This window comes from Gorilla gorilla, chromosome 15, assembly GCF_029281585.2.
Source record: "Gorilla gorilla gorilla isolate KB3781 chromosome 15, NHGRI_mGorGor1-v2.1_pri, whole genome shotgun sequence".
Taxonomy (NCBI): Eukaryota; Metazoa; Chordata; class Mammalia; order Primates; family Hominidae; genus Gorilla; species Gorilla gorilla.
Window position 1 is genome coordinate 74,258,327 of NC_073239.2, and position 24,870 is coordinate 74,283,196.

Here is a 24,870-nt window from a genome sequence, read left to right on the forward strand (position 1 = left end):
TTGCGGCTACATTTGCCATGACAATTGTGAATGGCCCTATATAATCTTGAAAAATGAATCCAGGGCAAATAGAAGACTATGGCACAGGTTGCAAACTGGAGACCTACAACTCAGCCTGCTTCACAAACACATTTTCTTTGGCCTGTACAGTATTTTTTTAAAAAAATGTTTAGCTACTTTTTAATGTTTAAAATGTTTTAATTGGACTATTTCACATTAACATTTTAATATTTTGTTTTAATATCTTATTTTAAATTTTCATATTAAAAACACAGATTTCTGGTTTCCCTTGACAACTTGGATTGTTCATTTCCACAAGGCAGCAACAGGTTGAAGTTCAATAGCGACGACCCTCTTTAAATAGGGTATGCCCTTTTCAGTTCTCCACAGTTCCTGCTGCTTTCTGTGGTCCCCCAGCTCTAAGGTCAAGGGCCTTCTGCCATATATTATGTCTCTTTCTCTATTGCTTCTCTTTATTTACACCCAGGTAGCTTCTATGGACATTTGACTGTGTGACATCAAGTTTATTATATTTGAATCCTGGGGGACTTTAACACCCCTTCAAAGTAGAGTTATTTTCACAAGACTATCTTGAAAATGCTCAGAGGAAAAAAAAAGTTTTTCTCTTTTTCATCTTAATTAGTTTTTTGGGTCGAATAGTAAAAGAAAAGAAGAAAAAAATTACTACAGCATATAGAAATCTCAATACATAAAGTACCTAAGGAAGATTTTTCTTACTCATTCTAACAATTATTACACTATGTTTTTTCCATCTTTGATTTGACCTCAATCATGGGAAAATCAGCATCTTGAATTACTCAGTCTTTCCTAAGGCCAATTCTAAATTTCAGGTTAAAACTGAGTCCTGACAGTGATTCAATTTCATGACTCGAGGGAACATCTTTATATTCCCCATTGTTCCTAGCACAGTCCAGTCCATGGTAGGCCCTCTATAAAGACATATTGGATCTCCATCTAAAGATGACAGGTTGAACATGTGCATGTTTTCTGTCAGCCTTAACAAAACACACAAAAATAACAGGAAAGGGTTTTTTTCTTAAAAAAAAACAAAACAAAACACAAGAGGAACCCTCACGCAATGGCTCATGCTAGTAATCCCAGCACTTTGCGAGGACGAGGCAGGTGAATCACCCAAGGTCAGGAGACCCTCAGGTCAGGACAAATAGAAAACATAAGAGTATTTATTTAAAAACCAGAGGAGAAATACAGGAGATTCAACATCTGAATAATGGGATAACAGGGAAAATGGAAAGGGGAAAGGTAGAAATCACCAACAAAAAACAGCCATGAGAATTTTCCAAAGTTGATTAAGAACATGACTTTCTGCACTCAACGGGCCTGGTATGTGTCCAGTCCAATAAATAAAAACAGACTTATACGTGGCTCATAATTTTGAACTTCAGAACTCAGAGAACAATGAGAAGATCCACAAAGTTTCTAAAGGGAGAAAATGTTAGACATCAACAATCAAGATTCAGCATTGGATCAGACTTCTTAAGAGAGCACAGAAAACTAGAAGAAGGTTGAATAATGCTACAAAATTCTGAGGGAAAATAATTTACATTCTAGAATTCTAGGCCCAATCAAAATATCACTTAAATGAGACATTTAGAGATTCAAGTTCTCCAAAATTTTCTTCCTTATGTATTCTTTTCAATGAAACTTCTAAAGGAGGTCCTCCATTAAAAAAAAAAAGAGAGAGAGAGAGAGAGAGAAAGCCAGTTAAAAAAAAACTTCGAATTCAATAGACCAATAGAGTGGGGATGGATCCTACACATTTGAGAGGCAAAGGTAATCCCCAGCACAACAGCAATTACAGGTGCCAGTCCAGGTTGTATCAGAATCACAGTTCCAGCCTATGCTAGATCAGGCAAATCCATCACGTTAACCATTAGCTTAATATAAAACATGGACTTCTTCAAACCCAGTTTACAATATGATCACTAATATCCAGAAGGGTGGAAAGCTTTGGGAGTGGGTGTGGCGGGGAGGCATTTTTCACAAATCATGTATGCTTTTTGGAGACAGAATTAGTTCTTGTGTCATATTTTCCTATCCTCCATCTCCAATTTCCCCCCAAACCTATCAAGATCTATGTAACAGAAATGAAATATTAAATACCTTTTCTTTTTTAAACAAATTTTTAAATTTTAGAATGGTTTTTGACTCAGAAAAGTTGCAATAACAGTACAGAGTTCTCTTATTATACCCCTCACCCAGTTTCTCCTGGCTCATTTGTCACAACTAGGGAGCCAACACCAGTACATTACTATTAACGAAATTCCACAGTTTCTTCAGTTTCACTAATTTTTTTTCTATTCCAGGGTCATATTTCCAGGATATCACATTATATATAGTCATCATGTCTTTTTAACCTCCTCTGTCTATGACAATTTCTCAGATTCTCCTGGTTAGATGTTTTGTAGAATGTCTTTCAATTTGGGTTTGTCTATTTTTTTTTTTAATCATGGTTAGTGTGTTATTCCATTCTCACACTGCTATAATGAAATACCCGAGATTGGGTAATTTATAAGAAAAGAGGTTTAATTGGCTCAGAGTTCCCCAGGCTGTACAGGAAGTGTGGTTGGGGAGGCCACAGGAAACTTAACGATCATGGCGGAAGGTGAAGGGGAAGCAGGCACGTCTTACATGGCTGGGGCAGGAGGAAGAGAGAAGCGGAGAGGTGCCACACGCTTTTGAACAACCAGATCTCATGAGAACTCTATCATGAGACAGCATGAGGGGGATGGTGCTAAACCATTAGAAATCACCCCAATGATCCAATCACCTCCCACCAGGCCCTACCTCCAGCACTGGAGATTACAATTCAGCATGAGATTTGGGTGGGGACACAGAGCCAAACCATATCAGTTAGACTGGGGTTATGAGTATTTGGGAGGAAGACAATGAAGGTAAAGTGCCATTCTCATCATAGCAAGAGAACATGCTATCAATATGACTTTTCACTGATGATGTGTTGGAGCCAGATGATACATTTCTCCGCTGTAGTTACTTATTTCCACTTTCCACATTCTGCTTCTCACAAGTAAGTCACCAAGCACAGCTCAAACTCAAGGGTTGGAGTGTTAAACTCTACCTACTTGAGGGGTGGTGTTGAGCTTCTCCTATTTGTTTGTTTATTCAAGCTTTGACTCATGAATATTTATTTTATACTTTGGGTTATAATTTAATACCACCTTATTTATTTTGTTGCCCAAGTTATTCCAGGTTTGTCCACTGGCAGCTTTAGTTTGGCTCCTGTGTTCCTCTGACATGCCTCATTTTTTTTGTCTGTTTTTGTGCTTTGAGCACTTTCTTACCCTCTAGTTTTACAAGATGCTCTAGGTTCATGGTGTATATTCCCTGCATCAGCTCTATGATCAGTCATTTTTCTATGGAGCCTGGCTCCTTTAACTGGAGTCTATCATGTACCTCTTCTTTATTGCTGTTATTTTTTTACAGCTTGACTCTTTCTGTAAAGTTAAGAGCTATTTGGAAGACCAGGGAAGGAGAAATATATTGATTTCTTTCTTCATGATTAATGTATAATTTATTTTAACATCTTAATCTAGCTTCCTACAAGACAGAGACAATATTAATTGTCACTTATCCTAGGTAAACATTACTAGAAGTTGAAATTTTCATTCTTAACCTTATTCCCTTAGAAATATTATTTAATTGGCAATTTACAATCCATCCGAAGAATGCTAATCAGGTATTCTAAGAATTAGATTCTGTGTTGCTAAGTATCTTAAAGGCAAGGGCCACATAAACATATAGGATAATTAATATTCTTAGACTTCACATTTTTATTAAGAATATCTAACAGACCAGCCTGGCCAACATGGCAAAACGCTCTACTAAAAATACAAAAATTTGCCAGGTATGGTGGCAGGCATCTTTAGTCCCAGCTACTTGAGAATAGGCAGGAGAGTTGCTTGAACCTAGGAGACAGAGGTTGCAGTGGGCTGAGATGGCACCATTGCACTCCAACCTGGATGACAAAGCAAGACCTTGTCTCAAAAAAAAAAAAAAAAAAAAAGCTAACATACTTTACAAATTCGATACTCTGAGTCATTCAGTCTATACACAGGTATTGTCATTTATTTTTTAACTTATCTTAAGGAAAAAAAAGATATCTTCATTCTACACATAAAATGAATGACCAAAACTAGGCCTAAACAATTACTTCATAAGGAGCAGTTAAGTTAAATTAATCTGAAATCTATGCTATGTAAATGCAAATTCAAAGTTAATTATATTTTTTCCCAAAAAGCTACATTTGCATTTACAGATACAGGGCTCAACTCAACTGTCTGTGACAAATGACATAATCTGGTTATTAGACTTAAGATGGGATTTAAACATTTTAGTGAGAGGAGAAAAATAAAATATTCTTTTGTTTAAATTAAGTTTGGAATTCAAAGGATTTGTTCATTTGGTTCTCCAAGTTTTAACTTTCAACATGAGAGAGTCTTGAAAGTAGTATCTTTGCTTCAAAGGCTTTTGCTTTCAAATTTAACTTTTACTTTGAAACTAACTGAAAAGGAACTAAGTGTATCAGAACCATACCTAATCCCCTAGGAGTCAGCATTGCATCGAGTTTATTAAAATTAAACACTCCTCTTTTTTCCTCTCCTTCCCAAATAGACATCTGGCAATAAAAAGCAAATCAGCTGGGCTAGGATAAAACAAGAAATGTTTTTCCTTCACTAGTTCATTTGGAAAAGTCACTTTGCTAATTGAGAAAAATTTTAATGAATTTTACTTGTATTAAAATAAAGGTGACTGCTTCATGGCAACAATGTACTCATTTGAGAAAGTCATTACATTTATGTATTGTGTTGTCATGTAAATACTTTTGCCAAAATGTATTAACAAGAAATATAATATTATGGTTCATGGTTCATGTAATATCTGAAGAGAATAATTGTATAACTAATCAGTGAAAACAAAGCAAATGTTCCTCTTGGGTTTGTACAATAAAAATGGAATTAAAATTATTCAGGCTCAAAAATGCAAATATAACACATCTCCACTAGCAGAAAAATAAAATTTTAAAGGCAAAACTTGTATGTTCAATTCCTCTAAAAGTCTTAGTTTGATTCCCAAGCCTCATCAAAGTTCACTTCATGAATTTTTACAAAGTAATCAAATATTTCATTGTTTTAAAAACAATAAAATTATTATTCATTTTCCTGAACAAGCTCACTCATATTCAGAACACATTCTGGGGAAATTTAATGCTAATCAGTGCAGTGGCAGCAACCAAAATGGCACTTTAATGTATTAAACAGTAGCATAAGATTAAATTCACAGTAAACTTAACAGGAAATAGCCAATATCAATTTAAACATATGAAATCTTGGGAAACAGTAAAGATTAGAAATGATCTGAAGTAATAACCAAATTCTCTTGCAAAGTATAGGCCTTATATTAGACAACAGCACCCCCTACCGGAAGCTTGAGTCTGCAGGGACTGATGGGCGGGGGGAAGGGAATCTGTGAGGCTGGCAGGTGGAGCCACCATGGAATTCAAGTGCATCATCAGTCCTAGAATCATTTCTTTTCTATTGTATAACCACAAACTTCAGGTTCATCACCTAGAACTTTCATTATTCCCTCAACTGTAAGTGGGCCAGAAATTGATTCAGAATGTTTTGTTAGTAAATATTTGGTATGTCTTTTTATTTAAGAAGGCTAAAATTCTGTGATAAATACCTGACATTAAAAAAAAAGAGATATCTGGTCATACAGTGATCTTGATTAGACTTCCTTGGAATTTCCCCACAGTGCTCAAAATTGTTTCTTTTCTTAGTAGATTATATATTTCTAAGGGTGCTTTATTCTGATACCCCAACAAGCATGCATGGTGGCTATACTTACACATTTATATACAAATATTAATACATGCAAACACACACATACACACACACACCATATACACACAAGGTGCAACTATGGTTCAAAGTGGAACATAGCAGTTTAGAAGCCTCAGTAAAATGGAAAGTCTTTGCCATCAGTTTACCTTCCAGTGTTCAGGTTTCTGGCTTTTTTCTATGATATTGTTTGGGTGAGTACACATCCTTAACAATCACTTACAAGAAGAAATATGAAAACTTCTGAGGGATGATAAAAGGCAGTCATCTGACAAACAGACTAGCCATATCTACAAAACACCCTCTTTAAAATATTAATATAAGCATAGGTGATCTTTAGACTGAAAAAAATACTAATATGAAATGCCCAACAGTGTTTTGAATGCAGCAATTAAATAAAGCAAATATCTAAACTGGGTTATGCCCTATAACTAAAGGAAACCTCAGTCACGCTGACTTGCTAAACGTGTACATGCCACAAGAGTAAGCACAGTGATCAGAGAAATAAACGGAAGAAAAAAATCAGGAGGGATCATTTTTTAACAGATGTTGCAGATCAGTAGAGAGAATGGAAGAGGAAAATAGAAGCAAGCCTTAAAACCAAATTGGGCTTGAAGAGCAATCCATATTACTATGAAAAAACATGGGAACAGCTCTGAGCTTTGCATTTTACTTTATGAACACCCACCCCCCACCTCCAGCACCAAATGCTTTAGTTTTGTGACTTTCATGTGAATGATTTTTATAAAAACACACCAAGGAGGCATAGTACCCAATGAAGGCAATCCGATCTCAGACCATGTTCATTCTTCTAGCCAAGTGAAAGGAGAAGCTGACTTTCTTTTCCTTCCTTGAAAGTTTTAGAGTGCACAGAGGAGGCCAGAAGCAGCCAAATTGGAAGGCACTCTGTTTTTAACCCTCTTGCTTGAAATACAGAGTAAAATCATTTCAGAGAAAGGTTAAACATCTACTCAAAGTTGTCTACAGGTGGGAGTGTTTGTTTCCTGAGGTTAGAAGCACATCATGGTCCAGGCGCAGTGGTCCATGCCTGTAATCCCAACACTTTGGGAGGCTGAGGCAAGCGGATCACTTGAGCTCAGAGTTCAAGACCAGCCTGGGCAACACGGCAAAACCCTATCTCTAGCAAAAATACAAAAAATTAGCCGGGAATGGTGGCATGCACCGGTGGTCCCAGCTACTCAGGAAGCTGAGGTGGGAGGACCGCTTGAACCCAGGAGGCAGAGGTTACAGTGAGCTGAGATCATGCCACTGTACTCTAGCCTGAGTGACAGAGTGAGACCCCATAAAAAGAAAAAGCAGCTTATGCATTCCTCAAAGAAACACAATCAAAAGTATTTGCAATTACAGGTATTTGAGGGGCAGCCACGTAGTAGTTGGAAAAAGCAGGGAGTCAGGACACAGGGGCCCAGGATCCTGTCCCAGTTTGGCCCCACTATGTGCCCCTGCATGTCATTCCACTGCTCTGTGCCTTTGTTTCTTCATCTATAAAGATGAAGACACTTGACTACATTTCCATCTCAGTCTTTGATGACAAAGAAGTTTTAATGAGGATTTAGTGTTCAGACAAGACATGATCTAACAGTGTATAACAGTGCTTCATAAAATGATCATGGTGCAAAAAGGGATAGGCTTCACAGGATCAAAGAACTATAGTTATGATGGATCTTCCCTGGATTCACTCATTCATTTATCCTTCCGTGGGTGTTCATTAAGGGTCTAGTATGTGTCAGACTTCAAACCAGGCAATATAATACAAATTTGAATAAGACTCACATCTCTTCTCTCAATGAACTCACAACTTAATGGGGAAGAAAGACAAATCAATCTGTATTCACAATACAGGGCAGGGAGTTCTCTAGTAGCATATGCTAGAGTACTGGGGAGCATGTCTGGAGGATCTCAAGCAGGGAGGAAAGGGTGAAAGCTGTCACTAAGGAATGCTTGCAGGAGGCAACCACAAGCCTGACCTTAAAGCACGAACAGGTGTTAGCCAGGAAGAAAAAAGAAAAGAGGGGCATTTTAGGCAAAGGGAGCAGTCTTTGATCTAAAGACTGGACCAGGGAGAAAATGTAGAAGATTCTGGCAACTTCAAGTAGTTCAGTGTGGCTTGACAGCAGGGTGTGTCCAGAGAAGCTGCTGCAGAGGGAGTGGGAGTGGAGGCTGAAGTACTGAAGGAAAAAGCTCATTCTACCCAGCATGGGGGTGGGGACAGCATAGAATAGACTGGAGGTTTTGAAGACTGGTGGCGAGAAGAGCAGAGTGGTAGAGCTTGTGATAATGATCTGTACCAAGGCCACAGCAGTGGAAATAGAGAGTTGGAAAAGAAATTGCAAAATGTTTATAAAATAGAATTAACATGCTCAGTGATTGATTGTGTTTGAGTGAGGGAGAGGGAGATGTTGAGGATGACTTACTTTCAGATTTCTGGCTTGGATGGCTGGTGCTGGGACCAGCAATGCAGGATGGAGATAGGATTGGGTGGAGAAAGATGGAGAATTCTGCCTGGGCCAGGGATTAATGAGACATTCAGATGAAGGTGTCTTTAGGGCTTCTGGAGGATAAAAGAGTTTAGAGAAAAGCAACAAATATTCCCAACACCGTTCATACCATCCATTAGCTTCTGAATAAGAACTCATTCTCATGACCACATCATGAAAATGTATCATTCTGGACCTCCTCCACTGTTCTTGCAGGTCTAAACACAGCCTTCTGTCATCTTGCGCCTGTCTCCTAAACTCCCGATCTCATACTCACACTTTACCTAATCTTCAACTTCATCCGGACTCCAGTTTGCAGGTTGCTGCATTTTCTCAGCCCACCAGGCCCCTTCCAGCTCTACTTTCTTCCCTATCTGGAGAAGGGAATCATATTTGGTCTTATTGTGATACCATCTAGAATCACAAGAAACGCATAGGAGACACTCACCATGACCACACTGAATGATCTCTTAGACTCAGACCTCAATATTCACACAGTCCCTAACACATCCTCCCCCAAAAAACCAGAGTTTAGATGATGCTCCACTCACTTCCACACAACTACCTCTGCATTGTCCCAAACCAGGTATGGATTTTGTTTTTCGTTTTTCTGAGATGGAGTTTCTTTCTTACTGCCCGGGCTGGAGTGCAATGGCGCAATCTCGGCTCACTGCAACCTCCACCTCCCGGGTTCAAGTGATTCTCGTACCTCAGCCTCCTGAGAAGCTGGGATTATAGGCATGTGCCACCACGCCTGCCTAATTTTTTGTATTTTTAGTAGAGATGGGGTTTCACCATGTTGGCCAGGCTGCTCTGAAACTCCTGACCTCAGGTGATCCACCCGCCTCGGCCTCTCAAAGTGCTGGGATTACAGGCATGAGCCACCGCCAAGTATGTTTTAAAGTGGCCCGAGACTGGATTCCTGGGCCAAATCCTCTCCCTTTAGAAAACTTAAAAGCTGCCTGGGAAAATCACAGTTTTAAAATGGCAGCTTCTCTGAGCCATTAGACAAATCTCACAGTTGCTAGACTTGATGAGTTACTCCTTTTATTTTTTCAGTTAAGTACTCAGTGAATATTTGTTAAGCAAATGATATTTTCAGAGTATGTCTGTAGCCTTTAAAATTTGATTCTAGGCTGGGGATGGTGGCTTATGCCTGTAATCCCAGAGCACTTTGGGAAGCTGAGGCAGGAGGATCGCTGAGCTCAGGAGTTCAAGACCAATCTGAGCAAGATGGTGAGACCTTGTCTCTATTTTTTTAATTATTCTATAAATATTTTAATAATAAAATACCTAAAACTTTTAGCTCTCTGCCAAAATGCCAACCCAATAGGGACCATTGATAAATATGATGATAAAGAGAAATAAAGGTACCCAGTTACCCCTGGAGAAACTATAGGTATCCACATATAATGAACGTGAACAGCCATCTGAGGAAGTAAACCAAGATTTCATTTATAAATATGTAATATAAACCCTTACAATTGGAACCCACACAATTCCAATCAAGATGACCTGGAAAGGATGTTTAGAAAGGAAAATCTTCTGTAGCTAATTATATGGTACCAAGACTGGAGATGGACTATGTGAACTCTCCTGGAAAGAGAGAAACCTATCTGAATGACAAGGCTGCATACACATTTAAATCATCTCTGATTCTGTCTGTTCGTAAACTTCTGATTTTCTTTTTGCTAGCTGTTTGACTACAGAAGAGGATATATTGGTTGTACAGATGGAAATGCACCATCTTCCTGGCAGTTATATATCATATTGCCAATTAATAAATTTGCATTAATTCAGCCATCTCTACTGGGTTTAGTTATGTGAGTTGCCATCTCCAAATCCTATGTAGGTGAATACATGTTCTGCAAACTGTAAGGTTTGAAAGCCATAGAAAAGTAAATTTCACCTTGTGAAACCCTCTGGGACAAGGCTTGCTAACCCCTCCAGCCATATACCTGAATGTGACACCTACAGGGCAACTTCTGTAATATGTGAATGGCAACCCCAATGGATAGTCAACAAATAGTTATTGACTTTGCTGCCCATATGTGTGGTTGTCAGTAATCATAATAATTCCTATTTGTCGAATGGCTACAATGTGTCAAGAATAGCTCTAGGTCCAATCAAAAGTATATAAAATTTTTTCCTTTAAATCTATTTTGAGCAATTGATGCTCTCTTGAAAAAAAGAAAAACAATCTTATTTATAACAGTGAAAAACTGGAATCAGCCTAAACATACAACATACAATAATAAAGAGGGATCTCAATTGGTGAAAACACATACATGAAAAGACTAAAGAGCTACACATCAAAAAGTTAACAGACAGAATCAGGTGTCTTTTTCATCATCGGCTTTGTTCTTTTATATATTTACATTTTTTTCTGCACTGAATATGTACTTTATAATTGAGAAGTTTTCATTCACTGCTAATTCACAAAAAGAAACTTCAAAATTATGATTTGTCTTCAGAGTCTTCTTTGGGTCTTATTTCAACGGAATGTGAGAGTTCTTTAAAAATTACATTGAATTATTAAATGAAGTAAAATTAAATTGTCCCTTTGGTTTACTAAAGAGTTAATCTGCCATTATGCTTGCACATATTTGGCCTCTCATTCAAAGCAAACCCATAGAGCAGTATCAGCCCAATTTTTCTTCATTACCATAGCAACATAATAATGACAAAAGCACACGGCTCCTTCCCTCCCTCTCACACATATGCCCTGTTACTGTTTCTCTTTCACCTATTTTCGTTCATCGCCATTTTCCTCCATCTATATATTTTTTATCCTTTTTCCTATACTGGCTTCCTTCTTCCCAAAAAGTTTATGTGTGGCAAAAAAAAAAAAAAAAAAGAGTGTATGTTACTAATCATAACACCCTCAATTCAAAATGCCAGTTGGTTTTTTCTGTTTTGTACTCTTCAAGACTCTTCCTAGTCAGCCTTAGGTAAGGAACAGTTATATTTTTTCCTGGGAAACTTCTCTAATCAATACTTTTGAATACAAATAATTTCAATATTCAGAACTTAACTCAAACGAACTTTTAGATGGGAGGAAAGAGTGCATACTGGGGGAGCCACTAGCAGTAACTGCATTTTATTGGGCTTCTTCCACTTCTCTTTTCTCATCTTCACACACATAAACACAATAAATCCACTATTGATTCTGGTAGTGTGGAGAGATGGGACAGTAACAGGAGCATCACAGGTAAACACTTCAATTGCACTTCATGAAATCAGGGACTCCATACAGAGGGTATGCAGTGACCGTGCCTACCAAATCCACTCTACACCCCTCCTTCTTCTTTCCTGTTTTTTCTATGTCCTTTACTTCTTCTTAAGAATTCTGACTTCACCCAGGTACCTGCTCTTTTACTGGAAGTCATATCCTTCAGGAGAGGCTAGTCCCAATTCCAAGCTTAGATTGGGAGTCTTGACTGATGTAAGCTAATCATGATGGTACCTACCATTCCCTTGTCATGTTTGGCTTAGGCATGGGCATGCAATACTTTTCTGGCCAATAGGGCATAAGGGGGAAGTCTGCCAGTGGCTTCTTGAGACATGCAAGAATGTGGCAGTGACAGCTTGTTGTTCCCACTATACATGTTCCACCTATTCCACCGTAGCAGAAAGTTTAGCGGGGTATATGGACATCCAGAATAAAGAATGCATTTCTCAGCCTCTTCTGTTGCCCATGTGGCCTGATAAGTTCTGGCTAATGAGATATAAGCAGAAGTGTAGTGTGGCAGCTCCTGAGAATCTTCCCTATTGGACAACTGACAGGTGCTTCTTGCCTACTTTTTTTTTTTTTCCTCTGACAGGGTCTCATGCTGTTGTCCAGGCTGGAGTGCAGTGGCATGATCAAGGCTCACTGCAGCCATGAAGTCTTGGGCTCAAGCAATCCTCCCCCTCAGCCTCCTGTGTGGCTGGGACTGCAGGCAGGCACCTGGCTAATTTTTATTGTATTTCTTATAGAGATAAGGTCTTGCTGTTTCCCACACTGGTCTTGAACTCCTGGCCTCAAGTGACCCTCCTGCTTTGGTCTCCCAAAGCACTGGCATTACAGGTGTGAGCCACCACACTCAGACTTTTTTTTACTTCTTTTATTCTGCTATGTGGATGTGGTAGTTGGAGGTAGAACAACCACCTTTGATCATGGAAGACCTTAGGAATGGAGACTATGTATGGTAGAACCAAAAAAAAAAAAAAAAAAGCCACACTTAAGTGGCTGTTATTTTAGGTTTCCTGTCATTTATAGTCAAATCTTATACTAACTAATACAAAGAAAGAGATGGCCCATTTTCAGTCTCTAAACGTTGTTGTATCTAGAAGTTATGTCTGGAATGCTGCATCCATTTTGTAAGCATGAGGAGAACCAGCTCAAGGCCAACATCAAACATAAGGATGGCAGGGGATGACATACAGCTAGCATCAAACAGCCCTGCAACCACCTTCCAGAGGATTTTTTATTACGTGAGAAAATATACTTCAATATCGTTAAAACCATTGAGTTGATGATTTCTGTTTCTTGCAGCTGAAAGCACTCTAGTTGTTACAGATGTTAATAATTTCTTTCCCTTTTTTTTTTGAGATGGAGTTTCCCTCTTGTTACCCAGGCTGCAGTGTAACAGTGCAATCTCGGCTCACCGTAACGTCTGCCTCCCAGGTTCAAGCGATTCTCCTGCCTCAGCCTCCTGAGTAGCTAGGATTACAGGCATGCGCCACCATGCCCAGCTAATTTTGTATTTTTAGTAGAGATGGGGTTTCTCCATGTTGGTCAGGCTGGTCTCAAACTCCCAACCTCAGGTGATCCACCCACCTCCCAAGGTGCTGGGATTACAGGCATGAGCCACCACGCCCAGCCTTTTTTTTCAGGCAGAGTCTCGCTCTGTCACTCAGGCTGGAGTGCAATGGTGCAATCTCGGCTCACTGCAACCTCCACTTCCCGGGTTCAAGTAATTCTCCTGCCTCAGCCTCCCAAGTAGCTGGGCCTACAAGTGTATGCGTGCCACCATGCCCGGTTAATTTTTTTTTTTTTTTTTTTTCGTATTTTTAGTAGAAACGGGCTTTTGCCATGTTGGCCAGGCTGGTCTTGAACTCCTGACCTCCGGTGATCTGCCTGTCTCGGCCTCCCAGACTGCTGGGATTACAGGCATGAGCCACCATGCCCGACCACAGATATTAGTAGTTTCTAATGATTATAAACTATAAGCTCCTTCAGAGAAGCTCAGCTAACCAAAGATTTGGAAGAAGCAGGATTAAACATGAAGGTTTGAGGAAGGTGTGTTATAAAATGTTTAGAAAATAGAAAATGGGAGAAAAAATGACAGCAGTCCAAAATAATCATGATGATAATTTTGACTTTCTAGTCTTTAGAAAAAGTATTACATATAACTACACATATTTTTACATGTAAGTAATCACACCACATGTTTAACTTCGTCTCTCCCACTGAATATAGATAAAGACCACAGAATTCAAGAAGCAACTGCCTGGGAACTCTGAGAATTCAAAACTCAAAGAATGGCTGCGCGAGGTGGCTCACACCTATAAGGCCAACACATTGGAAGGCTGAGGTGGGAGGATTGCTTGAGCCCAGGAGTTTGAGACCAGCCTGGGCAACATAGAGAGACCTTGTCTCTACCAAAAAAAAAAAAAAAAAAAATTTTTTTTTTTAATTAGCTGGGCCTGGTAGTACATACTTATGGTCCCAGCTACTTGGGATGCTAAGACGGGAGGATGGCTTGAGCCCAGGAGGTCAAGACTTCAGTGAGCCATGACAGCACCATGGCATTCCAGCCTGGGTGACAAAGGGAGACCCCCATCTCAAACAAAATAAAACAAAAACTAAAGAAAAACTGCAATGGTGTTAGTAATGGTGATCTTTCTTTCTTTGGGGGTGGGCAATTTTTGATTTGGGGCTTTTTTTTTTAATTTTTGCTTTTACTGGAGGGTGGGTCACATCACAAAACTGCTCGGCAGATGCAGACGACAAAAACTGTCTGGCCAGAAGACTGGCAATAAAAACCACTGCAAACTGAAGAGTGAGGGGGAAGTCCCTGTTTTTCACCTTCCCCTTTTTCCTCTCCCTGACCTGACCTGAGGCCAATCATGCATCTCCGTGTCATGGCATGCATGTGGTGAAGGGTGTAGAGGAGTCTCCATTATTTTTCTCTCCACTTCTCTCTCACTCCCCCTCTGAGAGTGGGCCCAGTTGTATGGAACTGGGAGTTTCATTAGCACAGAGGTTAAAACTCTTCACGAACCCCATCTCTCCAGCCAGAGGAACCAGGAAAAGAGATCACTGGAAGTTAGACAGTGTGGAGGAAATCTCAGAGAGGAGAGATTTTGAGAATGAACCTAATTCTGTGAATGAACTGACACAAGCCCTAGCCTTACCTCCAAGCTGTACATGGGGGAATACACACACACTCACACACACACACACACACACAAGCATAGCAAAGGCTTTGAGAACTGAACTAGTATTGGAACTACTGCTCAAATAAAGAATTTGTAATCTCAACCTATGAGGGTTTTTGCCTGCTGAAACAAACAAAATGAACATTCTCCAGAGAATTTTAACAGGACTCAGAGACTCACAACATAATATTTAAAATGTTCAGGATACAATCCAAAATTACTTGATATGTAAATAACCTTGAAAATTGGATCAATTCTCAAGAGAATAAACAATCAACTAATGTCAAACCCAATGAATTAGTCAGGATTCTCTAGAGGGACAGAACCAATGGAATAGGTTTATACATAAAGGGGAGTTTATTAAGTATTAACTCACACCCTCACAAGGTCCCACAATAGGCCATCTGCAGGCTGAGGAGCAAGAAGAGCCAGTCCTAGTTCCAAAACTGAAGAACTTGGAGTCCAATGTTCAAGAGCAGGAAGCATCCAGCACGGGAGAAAGATGTAGGCTGGGAGGCTAGGCCAGTCTTTTCACACTTTTCTGCCTGCTTATAGTGTAGCCTCACTGGCAGCTGATTAGATTCTGCCCGTGAAGATTACGGGTGGGTCTGCCTTTCCCAGCCCACTGACTCAGATATTAATCTCCTTTGGCAACACCCTCATAGACACACCCAGGATCAATACTTTGTATCCTTCAATCCAATCAAGTTGACACTCATTATAACCATCACAAGTCCACCCCTTGTTAACTTGAACCCATACACATCCCCTGAGATCATACATAATCTTCGAATAAAGACAATAATAAGGTCATAATTACACCTAACAATACAACTATCCTTCATACAACCAGAAATGCACCCATCCCCAATCCAAATACTATTACATAAAGTTAACAATACTTAAATGCTGATGTGAAGTCAATAAATCTTATGTCACATGATAAAGGAGAAAGGAAATAAAGTGAAGATATTTTCTTAGTACAAGTGTATACATGCACAAACATGTTTTTAACAAAAGAAGGAGGAAATATTCATGACAATTACAGTCCTGTTTCTGCAGCTGGACTCATGGTCATAGCTGGTATTGATGACTACCTTCTACTACCCATTCTGTATGCCCTTTGCCTTCAGCAAGCACCTCAGCAGGTCATGGTTTTTTCCTGGTGAAGTGACCCAAACCTTCATTCCTGAAGGGTCTGGATCATTTGTAGTCCTGCCTGGATTGGGCTGTTGTAGTTTCCCATTGACCTTAATCATAGGGCATGGTAATACCAAGAGACGCCCTAATGGATCTCCTGTATTCCATGCACACTTTTCCTTACCTCCATTGTGGAGTGGTAGACTGATTTCACCTTGATAGTCCAGGTCAATCACCCCAGCCAACACTGTAATTCCCTTCTTAGCCTGTTGACTTAAACGTAGGAGAAGCCCAAAGTGTCCAGGTGGCAATCTTAACTTCCAGTTTAATGGAATCGTTGTTGTGTCTCCTGGTGGCAGCATTTCTCCCTCTGGAACTAAGACCTCTAGGCCACAGAACGTAATGTCGCATGAAAAGGAAGCAAAAATTTTGCTAGTAGATCACTAGGGGTGATGGTGAGTGGTGCCACTTCCACTTTCACCCCTTGATTCCTGGACCTGTGAATCCTGGCTATGGGAGAAACAATATCATATATTGGATGCTGATTCAGAGCATATGGGGCCTTCTGGAGAATTTTGCCCCAACCCTGCAAAGTACTCTCACCTAGTTGGCATTGTAATTGTGACTTCAAAAGGCCATTCCACTGTTCTATCAATCCAGCTGCTTCAGGATGATAGGGAACAGGATAAGACCAGTGAATTCCATAAGCATGAACCCACTGCTGCATTTCTTTAGCTGTAAAGTGAGTGCCTCGGTCAGAGGCAATGCTGTATGCAATACCATGACGGTGGATAAGGCATTCTGTGTGTCCATGGATGGTAGTCTTGGCAGAAGCATTGCATGCAGGATAGGCAAACCCATATCAGCAGTAAGCATCTATTCCAGTGAGGACAAACCTCTGCCCTTTCCATGATGGAAGATGTCCAATATAATCAACCTGCCACCAGGTAGCTGACTGATCACCCCAAGGAATGGTGCCATATCGAGGGCTCAGTGTTAGTCTCTGCTGCTGGCAAATTGGGCACTCAGCAGTGGCCATAGCCAGGTCAGCCTTGGTGAGTGGAAGTCCATGTTGCTGAGCCCATGTGTAACCTCTCTCCCCACCACCATGGTCACTTTGTTCATGGGCACATTAGGTGATGACAGGGGTGGCTAGGGAAAGGGGCTGAGAGGTGTCCACAGAACAGGTCACCCTATCCACTTGATTATTAAAATCCTTCTCTGCTGAGGTCACCCATTGGTGAGCACTCACATGGGATACAAATGTCTTCACAGTTTTTGACAACTCATTGTGGTCCATCCACATACCTCTTCCTCAAATTTCTTTGTCACCAATTTTCCAATCATGATTCTTCCAAGTGCCTGACCATCCAACCAAATCATTGGCTACAGTCCATGAATCAGTATATAATCACACATCTGGCCATTTCTCCTTCCATGCAAAGTGCACAACCAGGTGCACTCTCGAATTTCTGCCCACTGGGAAGATTCTCCTACACCGCTTTCCTTCAGGGATGTCCTAGAAAGGGGCTGTAGTGCTGCGCTGTCCACTTTTGGGTGATGTTTGCATATCGTGCAGAGCCATCTGTGAATCAGGCCCTGGTCTTCTCTTCCTCTGCCAACTGATCATAGGGAACTCCCCATGAGGCCATCAGTGTAGGCTGGGGAAGAGAAGGCAGGGTGGCAGGAGTGGAGACCATGGGGATTTGAGCCACTTCCTCATGTAACTTACTTGTGCCTTCAGGACCTGCTCAAGCCCAATCACATATATACCACTTCCATTGGATGATGGAATGCTGCTGTGCATGAACCACTTTATGGCTAGATGGGTCAGAAAGCACCCAATTCATGACAGACAGTTCAGGTCACATGGTGACTTGATGACTTATAGCCAAATGTTCAGTTTCCACCAAAGCTCGATAACAGGCCAAAAGCTGTCCTCAAAAGGAGACTGGTTATCTGCAGAAGATGGCACAACCTTGCTCCAAAATCCTACACGCCTGTGATTTACCTATGGGGGCTTGCCAAAGGCTCTAAACAGCATCCCTATCTGCCACTGACATCTCAAGCACCATTGGATCTGCTGAGTCATATAGCTCAAGTGGCAGAGCAGCTTGCGCAGCAGCCTGGACCTGTTGCAGAGCCTTCTCCTGTTCTGGATCCCACTCAAACTGGCAGCCTTTCAGGTCACTCAATAAATGGGCCAGAGTAACATACCCAAATGAGAAATGTTTTGCCTCCAAAATCCAAATAGGCCCACAAGGTGTTGTGTCTCTTTCTTGGTTGTAGGAGGGGCCAAATGCAACAACTTATCCTTTACCTTAGAAGGAATATCTCGACAGGCCCCACACCACTGGACCCCTAGAAATTTTACTGAACTAGTAAGTACCTGAATTTTAGTTGGATTTATTTCCCACCCTCTGGCATGCAAATGTCTCACCAATAAGTTCAGTGTGCTTCCTACTTCTTGATCACTAGATCCAGTCAGCAAAATGTCATCAATGTAGTGGACCTGTGTGATATCTCACATAAGTGAAAAGAGATCAAGTTCTCCCCAAATAAGATTATGACGTGAAGCCAGAGAGTTCATATACTCCTGAGGTAGGACAGTAAAGTTATATTTCTGGCCTTCCCAGCTGAAGGCAAATTGCTTCTGGTGGGCCTTATGGACAGGAATGGAGAAAAAGACACTTGCTAAGTCAATGGCTGCATACCAGGTACCAGGAGATGTGTTAATTTGCTCAAGCAATGAAACCACATCTGGTACAGCAGCTGCAACTGGAGTCACCACTTGGTTAAGCCTAAGATAACCCACTGTCATTCTCCAAGATCCATCTGTCTTCTGTACAGGCCAAATGGGAGAGCAGAACAGGGATGTGGTGAAAATCACCACCCCTGCATCTTTCAAGTCCTTGATGGTGGCACTAGTCTCTGCAATCCTTCCAGGGATGTGATATTGTTTTTATTTACTATTTTTCTAGGCAGAGGCAGCTCTAATGCCTTCCATTTGGCCTTTCCCACCAAAATAGCCCTCAACCTATCAGTCAGGGAGCCAATGTGGGGGTTCTGCCAGCTACTAGGTATGTCTATGCCAATTATGCATTCTGGCACTGGAGAAATGACCACAGGATGAGTCCCAGGACCCACTGGACCCACTGTAAGTCAAACCTGAGCTAAAACTCCATTAATTACCTGACCTTCATATGCCTCTACTTTAACTGGAGGACCACAATGACGTTTTGGGTCCCCTGGAATCAACGTCAGCTCAGAGCCAGTGTCCAGTAGTCCCCAAAATATCTGATAATTTCCCTTTCCCCAGTGCACAGTTACTCTGTTAAAAGCCCAGAGGTCTCCTTGGGGAAGGATGGGAGAAAGATTTACTGCATAAATTGTCAGTAATGTAGTGAGGTCCTTTCTCAAGGGGACCTGGCCTCCCCTTCATTCAAGTGGCTTTGGGTTTGTAAACTCACTCAAGTCTGGAAATTGATTGAGGGGCCATGATTCTGTTTTTATAATTCAAATTAGTCTTTTGTCCATTTGAGCTAGAAGTCTTCTGCTTGTATAAATTAAGTAGGAATGCAGTAGGTTTCCTATCAATTTCACTTCTAGGAACACAGTGATTAATTAACCAGTGCCAGAGCTCTATACAAGTCAGACTATTCTGATGGCCACTTTGCCTCTGCTGTCCATTATGGTAGTAGCTACACCCACCTTGCCTTTGACAGTTGAGTGCCACCACTTGGCCCCTCCCACCTCAGGATCCAATTATTCCCATTGTATTTAAATTTTGTAGTTGAGTGACTGTGGTTTCCACTGTTAGATCTGACATACAGAGAAGAGCAATTACAGGGCTCTTCAAAGATGCAGGTGCTGCCCTCACAAATCTATTTTGCAAGGCATTGGTCAAAGGTATATCTTCTGGACCCTCTCAGCTGGGACGAGTAGGTCTAAAGTGGCTAATCCACTCCACCATCCCAATCTCCCTAAGCCTTTGGATCCTTTCCTCTACATTAAACCAAGGGAGATCAGGCATTTCCAGCTCATTCACAGTGGGCCATCTTTTAATCCATATTTCAGCTAACCAAGCAAATAAATTATTAGAACTTTTTTGAACTCCCTGAGCCGCAACATTAAATGCAGAGTCCCTACTTAGTGGGCCCAAATCAATAAATTCAGCCTGATCCAACTCTATGTTCCTTTCACCATTATCCCACACCCTTAATATCCATTCCCATGCCTGTTCTTCAGATTTCTGCTTATATAAATTAGAAAACTCAAGCAGTTCTTTTTGAGTGTAGTGCACCTCCCCATAGGTCACACTCCCAACCTCACCTCTAGCGGCCTGCCAGGACTTTAGTCTAGTTATATGTCTAGAAGCAAACAGGGGTGTTGGGGGTGGCTCCTGATGAGAATCAACATTATCTTGCCTGGAAACTGCCTCAGGGAAGCCCATCATTTTTGTCTCAGGCAGCGCAAAGTTTATCTCCTCAGACAAAGGTGGAAAGGCTGATGGCAGCATGGGTCAGGGAGGGGATGCTGCCACTACTGGGGATGGGGAAGCTGTTTGTTCTGGCAAAAAAGTTTCATCACAGTTTACAAACTCAGTTTACAAACTCAGTGTCCCCAGTTTCATCAGGGTCCTCCCACACATCCCCATTCCAAGCTTCAGGGTCCCATTCTTTTCAAATCAAGCCCTCACTTTAACAGTAGACACCTGGCAAGGCTGTACATTCACCTTTCATCGCAGGTCAGCCACTCTCATGCTTACAGCTTGTGTCTGTTTTTCCACAATTTCAGCTCTTTCTCTACAGGAGATAAGACTCTCACTCAGGACAATCTTAGCAGATTTCAGGCTCAGTATCTGCTTCTGAAGCTGGGAGTTAAAATCCCTGAGTTCATCATTTTCTTCCATCACTTTGTCCACTGGACTTAGGAGCAATCAACCAGCTTCAGTGTGCTTCTTGGTTCTCCACATATGGTCAAAGGTATTATGTATACAGTCACTAAATTCTTTGCCTCTCATGAGTGGTGAATCAAGAGTGTCAAATGCATTTATTTTGCATAACTCTCTAAACAGTTCATGCCAAGGATTATTAGTGCTCTCCATACTATTAGAAGTAGAGTCCTTCGCATTTTTGGGTCTAATCATATGAAGCAGCCAACTCCAGAAATGCCAAAACCAATGAAAGAACTCCATCCTTAATATTATTTTCCTCTAGAACCATTCCTGGTACCAAAATCTGTATTAGTCAGGGTTCTCTAGAGGGACAGAACTAATGGAATAGATATATATGCATAAAGGGGAGTTTATTAAGTATTAACTCACACAATCACAGGTCCCACAACAGGCCACCTTCAGGCTGAGGAGCAAGGAGAGCCAGTCCGAGTTCCAAAACTGAGGAACTTGGAGTTTGATGTTTGAGGGCAGGAAACATCCAGCACGGGAGAAAGATGTAGGCTGGGAGGTTACTTTTCTGCCTGCTTATAGTCTAGCAGCTCTGGCAGCTGATAAGATTGTGCCCACCCAGATTAAGGGTGGGCCTGCCTTTCCCAGCCCCCTGACTCAAATGTTAATCTCCTTTGACAACACCCTTACAGACACACCCAGGATCAATACTTTGTATCCTTCAATCTAATCAAGTTGACACTCAGTGCTAACCATCACATCCAAGATTATGCAAATGTTGGAATTACAATACAAAAATTTTAAAGCAGCTTTTATAACCGGTCTCTATGAGACAAAGGTAAAGCCTCTTGAAATGAACAGAGGGATAGATGATCTTAGCAAAGAAGCAGAAAGCATTAAAAAAAGAACCAAATGGAAATTTTAGAACTGAAAAATATAAGAACTGAAATAAAAAATTCACCAGATGAGCTCAGTAGCAGAATGGCAATGACAGAGAAAAGGGCCAATTAACTTGAAGATAGACCAATATAAATTATCCAGTTGGAAGAAAGGGAAAAAAACAAAATAGATTAGAGCCTTTTTTTTTTTTTATCCCCAAGATGGAGTGTTGCTCTGTCTCCCAGGCTGGAGTGCAGTGGTGCAATCTCGGCTCACTGCAACCTCTGCCTCCTGAGTTCAAATGATTATTGTCCCTCAGCCTCCAGAGTAGCTGGGATTACAGACGTGCGCCACCATGCCCAGCTAATTTTTGTATTTTTAGTAGAGACGGGGTTTCACCATGTTGGCTAGGCTGGTCTCAAACTCAGAACCTCAGGTAATCTGCCCTCCTTGGCCTCCAAAGTGCTGGGATTACAGGTGTGAGACACCGCACCCAGCCCTCACTAGCAGATTTTGAAAATCTGTGATCTGTGCTATGTAACCCCCATTCTCCATAGTGTATAAAATTCAATGCGAACGGTAAAGCTCATTAATCCTTTGTAGCATGTGTCTACTTCTAGAAAATAGGGCAAAATGGAGACCTACTTCAGCCTTGGGGAGGGTGAAACAGAGGCTGTCCTTACGTCCTGTGACTTCTGGCCATGTCTTCTTTCTCTTGACTCTGCTGCTGCTACTGTTCATTCTCTTTCTGACCTTTCTCTAGCTCAGGAGTGAGCAAAATTTCCTGCAGGATGGCTATTTCAGAAAAAAATAAAAATAAAAAGCCATATTAAAACATTATGCTTTAGATAAAAAACCATCTAAAACCAAGCATAGGCATTTCTTTAAAATTTTCCTTTCACTAATGTTTTTCTCTTTATTCGTTTGTCTTTTCTTTCGTTTCTTTTTGTTTGAAAAAAAAACCACACTTACATATTGCAGTTATGCAATATACATTGGAATCCCTAATTATAATGCTTCTTCTTGAACACATTTTATTTTGACATCTTTTTGTTGTTCACCCTTCCTTGTTTTGCCTTTAATCTACAAAAGGCAAAACAGGCCTTTTCTGTCTCACTCAGGCCTCTAAAAATGGTATCTTTTAAATTTAGGAATAGAATGGAAGAAAGGAAAAAATTTTGTTAAGATTATATCTTTTTTTTTTTTTTTTTTTTTTTTTTTTTGAGATGGAGTCTTGCTCTGTCGCCAGGCTGGAGTGCAGTGGTGCAATCTCGGCTCACTGCAACCTCTGCCTCCTGGGTTCAAGCAATTCCCCTGCCTCAGCCTCCTGAGTAGCTGGGACTACAGGTGCGCACCCCCAAGCCAGGCTAATTTTTTTGTGTTTTAGTAGAGACGACGTTTCACCATGTGGCCAGGATGGTCTCGATCTCCCGACCTCGTGATCCACCCACCTTGGCCTCCCAAAGTGCAGGGATTACAGGCGTGAGCCACCCGGCCTGGCCACGATTGTATCTTTTAAGACAAGACATTTTCTTTTTCATTTTAAACAAGTGGCAATGTCCGTAGTACCCAAGAAGTACTCCTCAATTAACTTATTTGAAACCATTAACATTATCAGTCATTTTTCTATATTGATAGCATCCACAGCAAGGATTTCCACTTTAGTTATACCTACATCCAGCCAATTTGGCCTCACAACCAGCAAAAAAATCGGATCCATTGTTTCTCAGGAGAGCATAGAAACACTGGTTGTTCAATGTAAGAGGTGAACCTGGCTGAGCTTGGTCATCCCTGGGCTATTTTCTCCCTTCTGTAAACCTAAGGTTTCCTGACTAAAGCTAATCATGATGGCCTCACTCTTATGCAAATGAGCAGAGAATCTGAAGAGAAATAACAACAGAGAAAATGACAATGGGTTTGGAGGAAGAAGACCAGGGTCATCTTTGCAGCTAAAAGCTCATTGATCTCAGAGAGGTGGCCTAAGTAAGCAGGAAGCCCAGGCTACTCTGTGGGATGCTCATCTTTTTCGGAGTGGATTTCCTGATAATCACAACTCAGAAGAGTTTTTCCTTTAAAGTGACAGCATTGGGGTGCTTGTCTATAATCAGTCCTAAGTGATGCTTGCTTTAAGATTCCACAGTAGCACTGAAAATAAAATTGAAAATTCTTTCTGCCTTAAGGTGTATACATTATCGGTCTTTGTATGTTTGCTGATTTAAAATAATCATTATTAAAATGATTTTTAATAAAATAATCAGCATTAAAATGATTTTTAATAAAATAATCAGCATTAAAATATGCTGATTTTAAAATAATCATTTTATCTATGACAATTCAGAAAATTCTGATATTTAAATAATTCATGGTTCTTTGCATTCTGTTAGGTGTAAAGCATTTTTTTCTATTAAAAGTGCAAAAGCTTTTTTTTTGGGAAACTAGACTGTCTTTTTTTATTATTATTATTATACTATAAGTTTTAGGGTACATGTGCACAATGTGCAGATTAGTTACATATGTATACATGTGCCATGCTGGTGTGCTGCACCCACTAACTCGTCATCTAGCATTAGGTATATCTCCCAACGATATCCCTCCCCCCTCCCCCCACCCCACAACAGTCCCCAGAGTGTGATGTTCCCCGTCCTGTATCCACGTGTTCTAATTGTTCAATTCCCACCCATGAGTGAGAATATGCGGCGTTTGGTTTTTCGTTCTTGCGATAGTTTACTGAGAATGATGATTTCCAATTTCATCCATGTCCCTACAAAGGACATGAACTCATCCTTTTTTATGGCTGCATAATATTCCATGGTGTATATGTGCCACATTTTCTTAATCCAGTCTATCATTGTTGGACATTTGGGTTGGTTCCAAGTCTTTGCTGTTGTGAATAATGCCGCAATAGACATACGTGTGCATGTGTCTTTAAAGCAGCATGATTTATAGCCCTTTGGGTATATACCCAGTAATGGGATGGCTGGGTCAAATGGTATTTCTAGTTCTAGATCCCTGAGGAATCACCACAATGACTTCCACAATGGTTGAACTAGTTTACAGTCCCACCAACAGTGTAAAAGTGTTCCTATTTCTCCACATCCTCTCCAGCACCTGTTGTTTCCTG